Genomic DNA, 16,623 nt, shown 5'->3' with positions numbered 1-16,623 from the left:
ATGTTTTATACAGGTTTGGGAGATTATCACCAGCTGTTTCAAATCCTGCTTTGAAGACTTTTGCAGAAAGAGCATTGTAATAGTATCATTCATAAAATCAGCTCCAAAGCAGCTTTGCTATGATGAAGTCTTTCTCAGTACCTTAGTTTGTGTTCCATTCCAGAATCTTATTAGCTCTGGGATGTAGGTGCAAAAATGCTAAGGAAACACGAGCACACATTGAGACGATTATAGATAATGCTTATTAAATAAGCCTCTGAGGATGTTTTTCTTGGGTTGCTCCCAAGCATTCTGCAGGAGTCATGTTCCATGTTTGAGGTCCCATGTTTCTTCCTCTCAAACTATGAGCAGCTGTAGCACATGACCTACTTCTGTAGATCTCTGTAATGATTTCCTTCCTTCAGTGGCTTCGGGAGTCTCTTTTTGCCCTACAAAAAAGGGACAAATATTTTAATCCAAGCAAAATGCTAACACAGGTTTTGTTGGTTTCAGGGAAGAAACCCAATCCAGCTACATCACTAAATGTAGGCCTCAAATTGGAACCATCTGGACTCCAGAAACGCCATGAGTTCTTAAGGGAAAGCAATGGACGGTTGTTGTTTTTTTGCCTTGGGCTGAAATTCATACACCTGCAAAAAAAAGGGAGGGGGGTTTGTGGAGAAGGGAGGATTTAATGGCAGACAAACTGGACTAATGCAGGAACTCAACCTTTCTCACACACATTTAAGAAAGCAACAGTGGCTACAAGTGTGGAGACTGAACGGATACATTTCATAAATTTGATGCCTGACTGTAGATGGAAACTGTTGAATGAAGGTCATCCCCAACACAACAGTAAAGTGAGCCCTCAGCTGGGTGGCTAGGAAAAGAAAGGCAAAAAGGAGTCTTACATATGAACACCCACGACTTTGCCAGGAATATATGGTCAAAGGGAGATGCCCCCTTTTCCCTTTCAGCAAAGAGCCTCTTGTGTCTTTAAGGGTTTTTGCAGATAATTGCCTGTTGGTAGCCTATGTTTGGTTTCTCCCCCTCCCCCCCAGATTAAAGAACAATAGTGGGTCTTATCCAGGCTGGGGCTTGTGGCTCAAGCAGACCTCTGCTTTAGATATTGAATTAGAATTGGGATGTGGCACATCACTCCTTGCGACACTTTATTCATTAGAAAATCCATCAATGCCCACATGCTTGGAACTTTGGATTTTATGGGTCCCACATGCTATCTTGTTTTGGCTCTTGTTCCTTTTTTGCCTGCCAAATTTTTTTTGTTCTCCAGTGAGTTATTTTAGCTATCTTGTGCTTTTTCCTGCATACTTACTTACTGTATTTCAAGTCTCGATCCCAACAAGGTTATCTTTGAATGCATTCTACAAGATTTATCTCTGCAATATTCATAGAACGGACTTGTTGATTAATAAAAAGTTTGCAGAACCTGTGTGTGTGTGTGAATTTATCTGCCATCAGGCAAAAATATTTTGGATATGAGATTTTATCACCACTGGCAGATAAAAAGGAAGACATGCCTTTGTTTTTACTATAGTCGTAGAGGTTGACCGGCTCAGTTCAACATATTCTTTATCTAAGACAAACAGGCAGACAGTTTGTTGTAGTGGTTCTACTCCTGCTTTATTCCTGGCTTCTAGTCCTCCCATAGGGACAAAGCAGGCTGGGTGACCTTGGGCTAGTCATTCTTTCCCAGTCCTAGGAAGGAGACAATGGCAAACTGCTTCTGGAATTATCTTGCCAAGAAGTGGCTTGCCAGGCAGTCACCAGGATTCAACACTAATTCAAAGACACACACACACACATGAGGGGAGGGGAAGAGATCCTACAAGTTCTCCCCATCCTGAGACAACATTTTTGTATACCAGAGAGTCTCCTACCACCTGACTGCCTTCCAGATGTCTGACCTTCATTTCCTGGAATTCTTCAGGCCAACAAGAGACATCATGGACAACTTTGAGGACTGAAGTCTACCAATCTCTGAGGGTTAAACTGCGTGAATTGAACAAGTCTTCAATTAATTTGTGGCCTGAAAAATCCTGCAATCCAGGAGTTGGGGAATTTCCTTTGTCTTAGCTGAAGAATTAGGCTACTATTACTGGGAAATTTAATTTCCGCAGATTTTGTTGTCTTCCGAGCACTTAGTCCTGAGACATTAATTATAAATCTCATTACTGCAATTTTGGGATCACCTAATTCACATTGCCAAAAAAGAACTCCAATAGACTTTAAATCCTGACAGGTCAAACAGGTACATATCTTTACAATTGTCATATTTAATTAGTTCTGCTGGTTTGCCAAAAAAACATGTTCATTACACTGATGGGCTATTGTGAAGTGATGTCACAAACAGACCAATTTCATTTATTAAAATAACTTTACTGGACTGAATCTTGAATAAAGATTTATAAATCTAAATTCTCAAATAATAACATGACTGTACATGGCTTTAATAATCCCCCTGGATTGCTTTAGATTGATCAAGTTCTTTCTCTGTGATTTCTGATTTTCATTGTCAGCAAAATGTGCCTTAACAATGTCCAGCCATTCTGAAGAAGGTGACACCAGGAATCAAAAATACAGGCAGGATTTTTCAGTTGGTAGAGAAAGTAGCATTGAAGAGATGGGAAACAGTGATCACAATGCAAATGGACGAATTTGTTTCAAGGATTGTGTTCTTTCCTAGGAAAGAAGACATAGGCAGCACTAGGATGTCTGCAGGGATGTAAATCTGCAAAAGGACTGCAATCAAAGGCCTGCATTTGTGTTGTGTGTTTGTGTATAATGGAGATACTATGTATGTTTAGAATCGATAGGGCTTCAAAAACAGCTATCATGTGGAATATACAGAAACAGATACAGTAATTTAAGAGCCGAGGTGGCGCAGTGGTTAGAGTGCAGTATTGCAGGCCACTTCAGCTGACTGCTATCTGCAGTTCAGCGGTTCTAATCTCACCGGCTCAAGGTTGACTCAGCCTTCCATCCTTCCAAGGTGGGTGAAATGAGGAACCAGACTGTGGGGGCAATATGCCGACTCTATAAACCGCTTAGAGACGGTTAAAAGCCCTATGAAGCGGTATATAAGTCTAACTGCTACTGCTGCTATTAATACATCTTTATGGACACCTCTGGCTTTTAACTGAACAGTGGCTGTAACTGCTTTCTGTCCTTCCTTGTTCCCTTTGTGGAAAAGAGAAGGAAGCATGTGGACTTCAGCCCCTTAAAGGTAAAGGTTCCCCTCGCACATATGTGCTAGTCATTATGGACTCTAGGGAGCGGTACTCATATCTCCGTTTCAAAGCCGAAGAGCCAGCGTTGTCTGAAGACGTCTCCATGGTCATGTGGCCGGCATGACTAAATGCTGAAGGTGCTTCGAACACTGTTAACTTCCCACCAAAGTTGGTTCCTATTTTTCTATTTGCATTTTACATGGTTTTGAACTGCTAGGTTGGCAGAAGCCGGCTCAAGTAATGGGAGCTCACTCCATTACGCGGCACTAGGGATTCGATCCACCGAACTGCTGACCTTCAAGTTTGCCACGCTCAGCGTCCTAGCCACTGAGCCACCGCATCCCTTGTTCAGTCCCTTAAAAAAGCTCAAACCTTCAAAGATGAACAATGATTTTATCCACCAGTCCTTCAAAGAAGGAGAGAGTTGTGCAGATTCCCTTCAACTTTAGAATTATGAATTCTAAAGAATTCATAAATTGGAAGAGAGTTAATTTGGTCTGATGATTAAGGCGCCTGGCTAGAAAGCAGGAGGTGGTGAGTTCAGTTCCATCTTAGCCATGAAAGCCAGCTGGGTAACTGGGCCAGTCACGCTCTCTCAGCCCAACCTGGTTCACAGGGTTGTTGCTGTGGGGACAATAGGAGGAGCGAGGTGTGTTGGAAATGTTTGCAACTTTGAGTTATTTGTAAAAACAATAAAAGTACAATAAATAAATAAATTACACACACACAAATAAATAAATAGTATGGAGGGGGTTGAGCTGCTACAAATATGCCACTCTTTAAATAGAAACCTCAGTGGGAGTATTACATAGATGGTAGAAAAGGCTGGCTGAGATTCTAGAGAACTACTACTTTTGATAGAAAAGACTAGAAGTGCACAAATAATGAGAACAGAAGTAAATTGACTTCCTTTGGCCTAACTGCAAATATATTTCACATATATCTATGATTAGGCAGCTACTCGACATTACAGATTTTAAAATTTCAGAGATTTTGGATTTTGCACTACTGCTGGACATTGGCAATTCTTTAAAAATTAGGAAGTGGGCAGAGGTGGTATTCATCAAGCTCTGACCAGTTCTGGAGAACCGGTAGTGGAAACTGTGAGTACTTCGGAGAACCGGTAAATACCACCTCTGACTGGCCCCCGCCCCCATCTATTCTCTCCCTCCTGAGTCCCAGGTGATCAGGAGGCAATGGGGATTGTGCAGTAACATTTCCCTGGAGAGGGGAGGGAATGGAGATTTTACAGTATCCTTTCCCTGCCATGGCCACCAAGCCATGTCCACCAAGTCATGTCCACCACAGAACCAGTAGTAAAAAATTTTGAATCCCACCATTGAAAGTGAGAGAGATGAAGTGGGGTCCAGAAGTTTAGAAATTAAGTAAACACACCCTGTGGCTTCAAGCCCATCAGCTGCCACAGCAACTATCTGTTCATTTGGTAAACCAGAAGAAAGGCAACAAACTTTAAATCACAAGGCTACACACAAAATTTATATCATAGACATTCAATGATTGGTACGACTTTCTCTGCCATGAAGATTCTGACCTAGCCAAGTTGTCCTGTGGGTTCTCTGCTTGCCCAAGCAAAGGAGCTGAGCTAAGATGGGAAGTGTCAGGAAATTGGTAATTTATTGCCAAGTCCTAGCTGGAGAAATCTTGCACAGAGTTAAGAGATATAGCAGGGTTAGGCTTAAATTTTTTTAGCAAGGGATTCTCTGCCTGGTTGCTGGATGGGCATGGCCATGGTGGATGTGGCCTAGTCGGCCTCCTGCACCACAGTGGGGAGGGGCTTTTTTGCCCTTCTTGGGCTCCAGAGGTTTTCCTCAAGCCTCCGGGAGAGCGAAAATGGCCTTCCCAGGCTCCGGAGGCCCTCTGGTGGCTGGAAAAGGGCCCATTTCTGGCCTTCCTGAACTTCCGGTAGGCCCATTTTTCACCCTCCCCAAGCATCTGCGGGTGCCCTGCACTTACCTGCATCCAAAATGGGCCACGTGGGGACTCCTGGGAGGGGCGGGGTGAGATGGGCAGGACCAGCCAGGAGTGGGGTTTGGGGGATTTAGTTAGAGGTTCTACCAAACCCCTGTGAACCCCCAGCAGCCCATCCCGGATGTAGGGAATTAGAAAAGCAATAACATTGGAGGTTGGCAGAAAATGCCTTCCTTTCAGTGTACAGAACTCAACTGAGCTTTGTATAGGGCATTGATGTTAATGTGGGCTAAGCCTGGAAAAAAATAGGTTTAAGTCACCTGACGGTCATAGAGCAATTAAGTTAACACAAAGTGCCTCAACATTGTTCTTCCTAAATTATTTCCTAGGAATGTTATGCAAATAATATTTTTTATGAAAGTGTATAAATTAACCTGAACATCATGGAGGATATAAATGTTGGATGTGGCCTGCCCACCCCACCCCCCAACTAAGGCAAATCACCTTCTCAAAAGTCAGCTCCTCATCTATTGCAACTAAACCCAAACATATCAGAGCAAATATATTGGAGACAGTGCTGGAAACTCATCAAGCCCGGTCTCATAAGTATGCCATCTTTTCCTTTGATGGATCTATCAGCATACTAAAGAGAAGCGACAGCTGCTCCTGGATAGGAACCCGGTGCATTCAAAACAGGCTTAGGCCCATTCCTTGTTAATAATTCATTCCAGTTGAAGGCCACAAAATGTGGATCCCAGCTCCAAAAGGAGACTATCAAAATTTTTCAAGAGCAAGAGAACAATAACAACAACTCCTAGCTTTTAACAATCGGCATAGGATAGAAGAACCAGGAGGAAGGAGGCGTGCAATAAATCAGCAGCAAGACAAAAGAAGGACTATTAGTAAAGAGCAATGGTGGCAGAGTAAACGGGGCTGACAGCCAGAAAACCCAGAGAATTACCCTCGTTCAGGCAGAGAACGAAAGAAAGGCCCAGGAATAACACATCCAGCTTCTGCTGGAGGAGACAGTCGGCTCCTGTTTGTTAGCCTTTGTGTTTCATAAGCCGCACATTTGTGCTGGAAATGGCTGAAATATAATTGGCCTTCCTGGCTACCTCTCTGTCTCCCCTTCCTGCTGAGAGGAGAAGAGTTGCTGACAAGCTCCTTGACAGGAAGGGCATGCTGAAGGGGGAAAATGGGAAACAGGATGAAAAAACAAAACACATGGTGGGGATGAGAGCTGTCTTGTTGGGTGGGGAGGCATGTTCCTGGAGAAGCGGTCAGTGATTGGCTGTATAATAAGTTCTATGGAAGCTCCCCTGGCATCCTTTCACTTGGCAAGAAATCAAGTGATAATTCAAGAGAGGGCATTCTGTTCACTTTGTGGTTTACATCAGTCCTCCCAATAGAGCAAAGAGGAACTGCAGGAAAAGCAAGTCCAGAAGATTCGCAGGGGTTCAGGACAACCTCTAGGTAAGGTTCTATGTAATTCGGAGAACCCCCAAATCCCACTCCTGGCTGGCCCTGCCCCTCCCCGAAATCCCCATGCAGCTCATTTTGAATGCAGATAAGTGCAGAGTGTGCACGGGGGCTCAAAGAGGGTGAAAAACGGGCCTACAAGAAGTTTGGGAAAGGGCCTCAAGAGCCCGGGGAGGCTGTTTTTGCCCTCCCAGAGGCACAAGAAAAGCCTCCATAACATAGAAAGGGAAAAAACGCCCCCCTTCCTCTGTGGTGCAGGAGGCCAACTAGGCCACGCCTACCATGGCCATGCCCACCCAGCAAACTGAGCAGAGAACCTCTTGGTAAAATTTTTGAAGCCCACCCCTGTCTGCAATAAAATGTCTATAAGTCTCATCCTTGCATACATCTATCTATTCATTCATATTTGTTTTTTCTAGTCTCAGAATGCAGAACATTATGCCTGCTTCTGGCATATGCTGTATTCTCTCTGCTCTAGGTGTACAAAAAGTGGTACATTTATGTACATCTAAGTGGAGTCCTATGATGGAAAACTGGGCTGGGAGGTGAGGGAAAATGGGAGCCATGCAGGCAAACCTGAATGGAAGTAAAAGAGAATAATAACAAGAAATTCAGATAAAGAATGGAGGAAAAACTTTTTATGTATATCTCTATCACGGCAGGAATGAGGATTGATTAGTAGTAATTCCTCGGTGAGCTTCCAGTTTTTGTGCTTCCATAAATCCTGTTGAAAAGAACAGGCAGTCAACTACCGTAAGGCACAGGAGACACTAGTAGGAGAGCATTAGGCCCCTTTAAAAATGGGTATCTTCTCTCACTCAGATCATACTGCCAGCCTGCTAATTTCCTTTCAGTTGAGTAGTGGGAGCATTATAGCTGGCACAAAACAGCAACCACAACTGAAAGAAGGAAAAACTTTCTTGATTGGTAAGCCAGCATTTCTACCTAATCAGAAAACAGTTCTTCTGAATATACAAGACACAAATGTTTTCCAGAAAGACTTCCTGTTCCACTGAGGATGTGAAGGGTGAGATGCTTGATCTTTTACTTAGTGAGATTGCAGGTAACTTGGCAGTTGCAGCAAATCTCAAACAGATATAACTATCCATATGCCTGAAGAAAAGTGTAGATGTGAAAAAGAGTGTGCTGGGAATTGCTACCGAATTTAACTCTACACCTAAATGAACCAAGACATAAACCTATTTGAGCAATAACTTGAAGACTGTCCTTGCCCTGCATGGACAGTCTGCAAATAAAACATTCCACATTCCCCAAAAACAACGCATATTGAAGTGTCCAGCCACATTTTTTTCTAGCACGAGATGACAACGATGTCAGCAAAGAAGCCATGACTTTTCTAGCTATAATTCAAAATGTTGCATGCTGCTTTTGTTGCAATTGATGAAATTTTCTGTTATGGCAATATTGATTTCTACAGGAATAAAGGACTGGAAAAATCTTGTGGAATTCTGGTTATGGGAAGGGCAGTAAATATCCAGACACCGTTCCACAGGTAGGAAAAGCAGGGGAGGAAACTAAAGTTAAATGCCATGAGAGAAAATAAGATTCTCTTAAAAAGTTTAATGCAGTTTTGAGAATGGCTCCTACCCAAATCTCAGTACTTTGGATCACACAGAGATTCCAATGGACATTTCCTTAAAAGAGTTAAGCTGATGGCTGAGTTTGATGTAATGATCTAGGAATATATATATATATATATATATATATATATATATATATATATATATATATATATATATATATATATATATATATATATATATATATATATATATATATATATATATATATATATATATATATATATTAGATTTATATATGTATGTCACAACCCCTGGTATGGCCAAATATGGGAGGAAGTTTACTACTTCCATTCTCTGTCCATTGGCTCGTCATAAGAGTCCATCCAGACAGAAACCCAATATTATTACTGTTGCCTTTGTTATATTTGTGTTGTATTTGTGCTGATTTGTGCTCTCCCTTTATTTATTTATCAGATACAACATATATATATAACAAATACAACATATATATATAACAAAAAGGCAACAGTAAAAAAATATTGGGTTTCTATCTGGATGGTCTCTTGTGACGAGCTGAAGGACAGAGAATGAAAGTAGTGATCTTCCTCCCATATTTGGGCATACCGGGGGTTGTAAAAAAATAAAAAATAAAAAAAAAATCTTATATATATATATATATATATATATATATATATATATATATATATATATATATATATATATATATATATGGATATATATATGGATATGGATATGGATATATATCTCACTGCGGTTGAAAAACAATTCAAAGATTATGCAGTTACTACCAATAATAGCCCACCAAAACCTGTGACAAATCTGAAGTCAGCAAGATAGTACTAAATTATCCTGGACTGCACTTCTGATACCTTCCAAATGAATCAAGTGGCTTTAAAAGTGTATTTTTGTAAAAACAAAAGAACCTAATAAAAATGTCTTCGCAACAATAATTATTAGAAAGTATTTTCTAGAAATTATTAAACCATAACTTTTCATTTTGAGTCTAATGGAAAAAGACTTGGATAAAAAATTTGGAACTTTGTTACTATATATATTGACAGCAGCAAAAGTATTGTATGCACAAAAAATGGAAGGGCACTTCAGTTCCTAACATGGACAAATGGCTGCAGAAGTTGATGGAGTTTGCTGAAATGGCTAAATTGACTATTTTGATTAAAGAAAAAATATATAAGTACTCTTATTTCTACATGGAGAGCGCTTCTGAATTTTGTGCTTGAAGTGGAAAAGAATGAAATTTTGATTTTGGGTTTTACCAATTAGATTGATTGATCTTTATAGAAATGGCTTGTTCATATTATTATGAAAAAACAAAACGTTGTGATTTGATGTTAATGCCTTATTTTAGTGCAACAGAGGCGGTCAGAAGTCAATGTTTCTTTTTCTTTTTCTCTTAACTTCCCTCACTTTTCTTCTCCCTCTTCCTATTCACTGTTTTCCTATTTACTTTCGTATTTTGTATCTTATTTTATATTATAACCTAATAAAAATGTTAAATAAAAAGTATTTTCTAGAAATTATTGTCACTAACAATGCAGAAGGTAGAATGACAATATGTCTTTTAAAAAGATGGAAGATACAAAAATTGTGTTGGCTAACGTGAGACATTAAGGCTGCTATAAAGTGCCAACATGAGAAAAATAGAGTTCATACCCAGATCTGGAAGAAGCTTCTTTTTTTGTCCCATGAAGCTTTCATTCATTGAACTTGATGGTTTGCATTATTTTTTTTGGTAAAGCCTCTGAACTTTTAAAAAAGCAATATAAAGCAGTATGTGTTTTCTCTGTGATGGCACCTTTGGAAGGAACACCTGGAGAACATCTTCTCTGACAATGAAATCACAGACTGTCCTGCAATTTAAAAAAAAAGTTGAATAGTGACAGTAAAATCTAAAGGTAAAGTTTCCTCTCACACATATGTTCCTGACTCTAGGAGGTGGTGCTCATCTCCGTTTCAAAGCCAAAGAGCCAGTGCTGTCCAAAGACGTCTCTTTGGTCATGTGGCCAGCATGACTAAATGCTGAAGGCACATGGAACTCTGTTACCTTCCCACCAAAGGTGGTCCCTATTTTTCTACTTGCATTTTTACATGCTTTAGAACTGCTAGGTTGGCGGAAGCTGGGACATGTAATGGGAGCTCACTCTGTTACGCGGCACTAGGGATTCGAACTGCCAAACTGCCAACCTTTCTGACTGACAAGCTCAGCATCTTAACCACTGATCCACCACGTCCCTCAGCCACTGAGCCACTGCGTCCTTTACTATCACTTGATAGTACATTCTATCAAGTGGCAATCTGAGAAGAGAAATCATGCCACTTATTGTCATGGAGAGCAATGCTTTGAAAGAAAGTATTTGTGGGAAACAATGGAAGAGGGATATGAAATACCAGAAACAAACATAACTTCAAATTTCTGAAGGTGTAATGGTGTTCTGTGACACAGAATTTGAAATAAATGTGATATCCACAAAACTCCATATTTAAGGAGATTGCTCTCAGTCTAATAATATTATCAACTTTCTCCCTCCCTAGAATATCAGAATTGGGTGAAACTGATGCAGACCCTAAATTCAGAATGGGTTATAATAAAACAGATTTAAGTTTAAACTGAATCATATCAAGAAGGAAAAAAAACTGTAGGGTTTTATAATAACTAGAATATAGGTGTATACAATTGTCTACACAGAGTTGTAGACCTAACTGAACACAAGTATGTAGCTTAGGGGTACACAATTCCTTAACAGCGTGGAATATATTTAAATATCTGCTGTATTCTCCAGTATGATCTCTCCTGGATAGGGATAGTTTGACTGCAACCTCCTGATCGGATTGTTTCATCTATTTAATGTTTGGTTGACCTTAAACTGAGCTGAAAGAAATTGATACAAAGTGGCTGCCAGAATTTTAATTGAAAAACCCAGATGGGAACTTATTGTACTGGTCCTGCAAAAGTTATGATTATCTGCCTTATTGGCTTCTGAGTCCATGTCAGTATCTTGGTATTCTTCTTGAAAGACCTAAATCAACTGCCCACATCTTGTGATCTTCTCCAGTGTTTGTTCCTAGAGGAGATTTTTTTGACAGAACCGAAGGACCTTTTCCAGAATGACTCTAGAATCTTTTCCACACTGAGCCTGATGGGGTAGCCCTGGGTCCATTTCAGTACTTGGATAAAACTTATTTACTTACCAGGGCATTTCAGACAAGTCTGTGGAGTTTGCACTGCTCTTTGTATGCTACTGTTATGTTTTCACTGTGATGTTTTTATGTTTCTAAATATTATACAGTAACTAGTATAGAATCAGAGATAGATCAACTAAACTTTAAATAAATTAATAACAGTCCACCTCTTATCTACTAACTTCTTGACAATTGCAAAGACAATTGCAAAGAAGAGTCCTTTCCTATATACTTTCTTATTCTTTCTTATTCTAAACCCTGGTAAGTCCATCAGTCATACATAGCCCAGTGATGCATGATGGTGCAGCGATAGCATTCCCACTATGTGAAAAACAAGAAAGAATTATTGTGCATTCTTCGATACTTATGTTTTTTGATGGTGACATTAATTAAATGTAACCAGAGTTATGGTTGCACGGAATTTCAGAAACTTAAGACTATGGAAAAAATGCTTTCTTGGTCTAGACATAAGTGTTTCCAAACTTTCTACCTTAAGAACACTCTTTTAAGCTACCAGGTAAATTCCCTTTTACCTCTGCAAGAATGGAGAAACAGTGACATTCAGTGGTCAGTTAGATTTATGGCATCTTGATTTTTCCCCCTTGGAAATCCCAGGGGTGTCAAATAACCCAGGGATAATCTTCAGTTTTGTTTTCATCTCCTTTCATCCTTAGAAAAAGTAGGGGAGAAAGGAAAAAGGATAAGAAGCAGACGCTGAATGTTTCAGTTATGTAAAATCTCTTGAACTTTAATTTCATATCAGCTCAAATATGTTTGTACTGCGTTTTTAAGCTATAAGTGGAATGTAAGAAAGCACAAGCAAGAATAAAGAAATTCATGTTTCAATAAACCGCTTAGGCTTTCTTCTTCCCAGTCTATAATCCATTGAACTGAGAAGTTAAAAAATATAAATTAAAGTCCAAAAACCAAGAGATAAAACAGTGAACATTGTTCAGCTTTATACCTTTTTACCTAATTCAAAATGTAGCTATCATCTAAAGTACAATAAACTGGCTATAAATATACTTCAATTTTGAATATCAACTAATAAAAATTCTATGCAGCTTCTGTCTTATGCACAGCAGTTCATATTTCCAGATCTACACATGTGTATAAATCTTTGTGCTTAGTGGAAGGAAACTGTGGAAGAAAAACAGCAGTAGTTAGAAATTGGATAATGAGTCCGTATTAGAAGGATTGGTTGACCTCAAAGTTTGCAATTCTGAGCACTTTTGTTCTGGAGGCTATAGTTTGACTAAAAAAACAATCTTCAAAATTTATCTCATAGATGAATCTTGGAATTCAAAATCACTATCAAACTTGCTTGGGGGATTGCTTACTCAGTTCTTCTGGATTCATGGCAATTTCACATGTCAGGCTGTGGATCTGATGGAGGTCTCGTGAAAGATAGTGCATTTGAATTAGTTTCTGCTGTTGATAGAACTGAATTTAAACTGATGTAGGATTGTAAGACAGATCTGGTACATTGTTATAATGGAATGGCATAGCTACAAATGCAATCACTGGCAGTAATACATACTTTTAGGATCTAGATGTTAGAACTTGACTGCACTTTATATCCATAGCTATAAAGGAGCCTGATTTAAGGCTCCTTTATAGCTTAAATAGTAAAGAGTAGGTTCTACTGTAGAGTTTAGGTTGTTCTTCTGTTTTAAGAGATAGGAGCTCTTTACAGAAAAATCAAACTTCTTGTTGTGGCTCATTAATTTGTACTGTTATCTGACTGTATGTTTGTTTAGAGTTTCAACAAAGCTTGGAAATTAAGATTAGTGCTGTGCTTCTGTGTGTTCTCTAATTTTTGGAGAAGTATGCCATAAGAAATCACAAACAGGGTTCTTAACATGAGACCAAAAGACAAGAACCCATACTTTTAAGCAAGATAGGATAGCCAATATTAAAGAATCACTTGGCATTTACTATATATTTTGATTGAAAATGTTGTTTAAATAGCTCACACTTTAAAAAAAACCAATTCTTTCCAAATGTTAGTCTAGATACATTGCTTTTAATAAGACTTTCAATAGCCATTCAAAATACTATGTCTAAAATCAGATAAATTACATTAAAATGGAGTCATTTAATGATATATTCCAATAAAAAACACATCATTTTACTAATATGAAAATCATCAAGTTTTTACTCAGAATATTAAAATCAGAATAAGAACAACCAAGAAGCTAACTGATGAATCTCTCAGGTTTCCTGGTATTGGAAACTTTATAAAATTTCACAAAGCACTTCCGTTGTTTTCTAAAATATTAGTGACTATTACAAATACTCAGGAACACACTTTCAGATTTTACTGAAGATTGTGCCACTAAATCAGATTTCATCATCATCATCATCATCATCATCACCATCATCTTTGCCATTATCTATTCACTACAGGATAAAGGCCTCTTCCACATGTTTTCAACCAATATGGCCCTGAGCTTGAAAATATGGCAGAAAATCATATTTTTACCACCAACACAAGGTAACTGCTTCAGGAATCGCAATTCATAAGCTTGCTTATTTTTAAAGTAAGCAGTAAAATATTTAGGCTCTCTCCCCATTTGCAAATTATTGTAGAACTATGATGCTTGACAATCATCTTTCCTGATCACAGTAATAGTCACATTTCATTTCTATTAAACTTTGAGTTAAATTTCCTTATGTTGTTATGAAAAGCAGCCTTTTAATAAAGAACCATTATTGTTATAGCCTATTACCAAGGTATGCAAAATTTATAACAGTTTGCTACCCCTCTCTCTTGCAGACATGACCAACTCATCCATTGGTGTGACCAGAGGTAATTTTGGGAAAATATAATAACAACAGTATAACAGTATTGGAAGGGACCTTGAAGATCTTCTAATCCAACCCACTGCTCAAGCAGGAAATCCTACTTCATTTTAGACAAATGGTTGTCCAATCTCTTCTTGAATGTCTCCAGTGTTGGAGCACCCACAACTTCTGGAGACAACTCATTCCACTGATTAATTGTTCGAACTGTCAGGAAATTTCTCCTGAGTTCTATATTGGTTTTCTCTTTGATTCGTTTCCATCCATTGCTTCTTGTCCTACTTTCAATTGCTTTGGAAAATAGATTGATCCTCTCTTCCTTGTGGCAGTCCCTCAAATATGGATATTCTATTTTCCCTCGGTGCACCAGCTAGCCTCCATTTTGACAATTTATCTCCCAGCAGCCCCCTCTCCTTAATCTTTTGTTACCCAGGGCTCTTTTATACCTTGTATTACTTCCACATTCTGTTTTGGAAACATCAGCTTTCTATACTTCCTATCAGGGGGAGGATAGGAGAACAAGTCACTATCATTTTATCTGGGAAAGGGATCTAATATGGTGTTTGTGGGGAGTTTTACCTTTAAAAGTTTTGCCTAAATGTGGGGAGTTTTTCAAAAAGGAGGGATGTTGAACTAGACTTTTCATTATTTGACAGTTTCAATCTCTTTTGCTGCTGACATGACAGGCATGATTGTCCAAGAGTTACTGTTTCAGCTCTTCAGCTCTACAAGACTTAACTAGCTGCACAATTCTGACAAGTTTTGTTTATCTCCTTTCCAAAACTATTTTATTGATTTCCTGTATGCCTTTAATTACACTGTCCAAATTCGTATCTGCTTGGCACTGTTTAGATCATTGTAAGCATTTTGTAAAGACAGCCTTATGATTGGGAGCCATCTTCCTTATGTTTCCTTATTTCACCTTATTTTTGAACTCATGAGATGCCCAAAAGAGAAACGGGGGGCAAACAGATCAGCCTAGAGAAGCCCAGGCAAAGCTCCAAAATCCCTCACTAATGTCAAGCCTGCCCCACTCAAGCAGCAGATCCGTGGATGTTTTGCCACTGCTGGGAATGTGCTGAAGTGGGATGGCAGTAAAACCAGAAGAAAAAACTAATAATCTTGGCTGTGACAATTGGCACCCCCATAAAGCAGGACAACATGATTTGGCAAAGGATCTCAATTGATTACTGGCAATGTACACGCCGATTTCATGGCGGTGCTGTTTTGTGCCAACACAAGGAGGGTGAATATCACTAACTTAGTGATGAAGAAAAAACATTACTGTTTAATAGGAGATATTTGGTCCCATCCTAGCTATGGGCTCATGAGCAAAATTTTGACCAAATTATATGATTCCCAAGAATCAGGTATTGTCACATAGCATCAGTATCTTTGTTATATCTAGCATGGCAGGTGCTCATTTTCTCTTCCAGAATGGCCTCCTTAGACCATTGCCACAATTTAACACCCCATAGCTCACTTTTTAAAACATCTGGATCAATCATTGTTTCAACCTCAATTAAACAATAATGTTTAATACAGTATTGATAAACTGATGTTATTGTTGTTAGTTGCAAAGTTGTGTCCAACCCATCATGACCCCATGTACAATGTTCCTCCAGGCCTTCCTGTCCTCTACCATCCTCCAGAGTCCATTTAAGCTCAGACCTACTGCTTCAGTGACTCCATCCAGCCATCTCATTCTCTGTCGTCCTCTTCTTCTTTTGCTTTCAGTCTTTCCCAGCATTAGGCTCTTCTCCTGTGAGTCCTTCCTTCTCATTAGGTGGCCAAAGTATGATGTTATAAGCAGTTAAATGTCATGCTAGCCAATATACTACATGATGTTTTTAGAAATATGTTCCATCATGAGTGGTAATTGTGATAAATTCTGATAAATTGTACATGCTATCATATATGGTGACATGGCTTGGTGAGCGTGGCTTGGTGGGCGTGGCAGGGGAAGGATACTGCAAAATCTCCATTCCCACCCCACTCCAGGGGACGGATATTGTAAAATCTCCATTCCCTTCTGATCAGCTGGGACTTGGGAGGCAGACAATAGATGGGGGCGGGACCATTCAGAGGTGGTATTTACCAATTCTCCGAACTACTCAAAATTTCCATTACCAGTTCTCCAGAACTGGTCAGAACCTGCTGAATACCACCTCTGATTGAAACTTTTCCTCCTGTGGATACTCCTGATAATATCAAATTGTCCATGGTTCTCAGTGGTTAAGATGTCACACTCAGATTCCAGTTTCATGGTTTTCCAACGAATATGTAGCTTTTTATCTCAGTCTGGAAGTCTTTTTTATCATTATAACTCGGTTTCAGGGAATTCTTTTCTGTTCAGATCTGCTTTTCATTTTTGATTAATGGGGCTTAGCCTTATAGCTAACATCAAGTGAACATGA

The 16,623-nt window shown here is 39.2% G+C and overlaps 1 long non-coding RNA gene across 2 annotated transcripts in view; it reads left to right on the top strand.

Moving 5' to 3' along the window:
• LOC148043281 (uncharacterized) overlaps positions 1–1,357 on the top strand; it is a 66,219-nt gene extending 64,862 nt beyond the window's left edge. The window contains exon 3 of one of the 2 annotated variants that reach the window (XR_015698195.1): positions 493–1,357. This is a non-coding gene — a long non-coding RNA (uncharacterized LOC148043281). Of the gene's footprint in view, positions 1–13; positions 149–492 lie in introns of those variants that run through there. The other variant, XR_015698196.1, reaches the window with a different exon arrangement.
• Positions 1,358–16,623: the final 15,266 nt, after the last annotated feature.

Source organism: Thamnophis sirtalis, unplaced genomic scaffold (genome assembly GCF_051295495.1).
Source record: "Thamnophis sirtalis isolate CommonGarterSnake01/CBP01778 unplaced genomic scaffold, rThaSir2_p1.2 scaffold_12, whole genome shotgun sequence".
Classification (NCBI taxonomy): Eukaryota; Metazoa; Chordata; class Lepidosauria; order Squamata; family Natricidae; genus Thamnophis; species Thamnophis sirtalis.
This window is presented reverse-complemented; position numbering and strand designations above follow the sequence as displayed.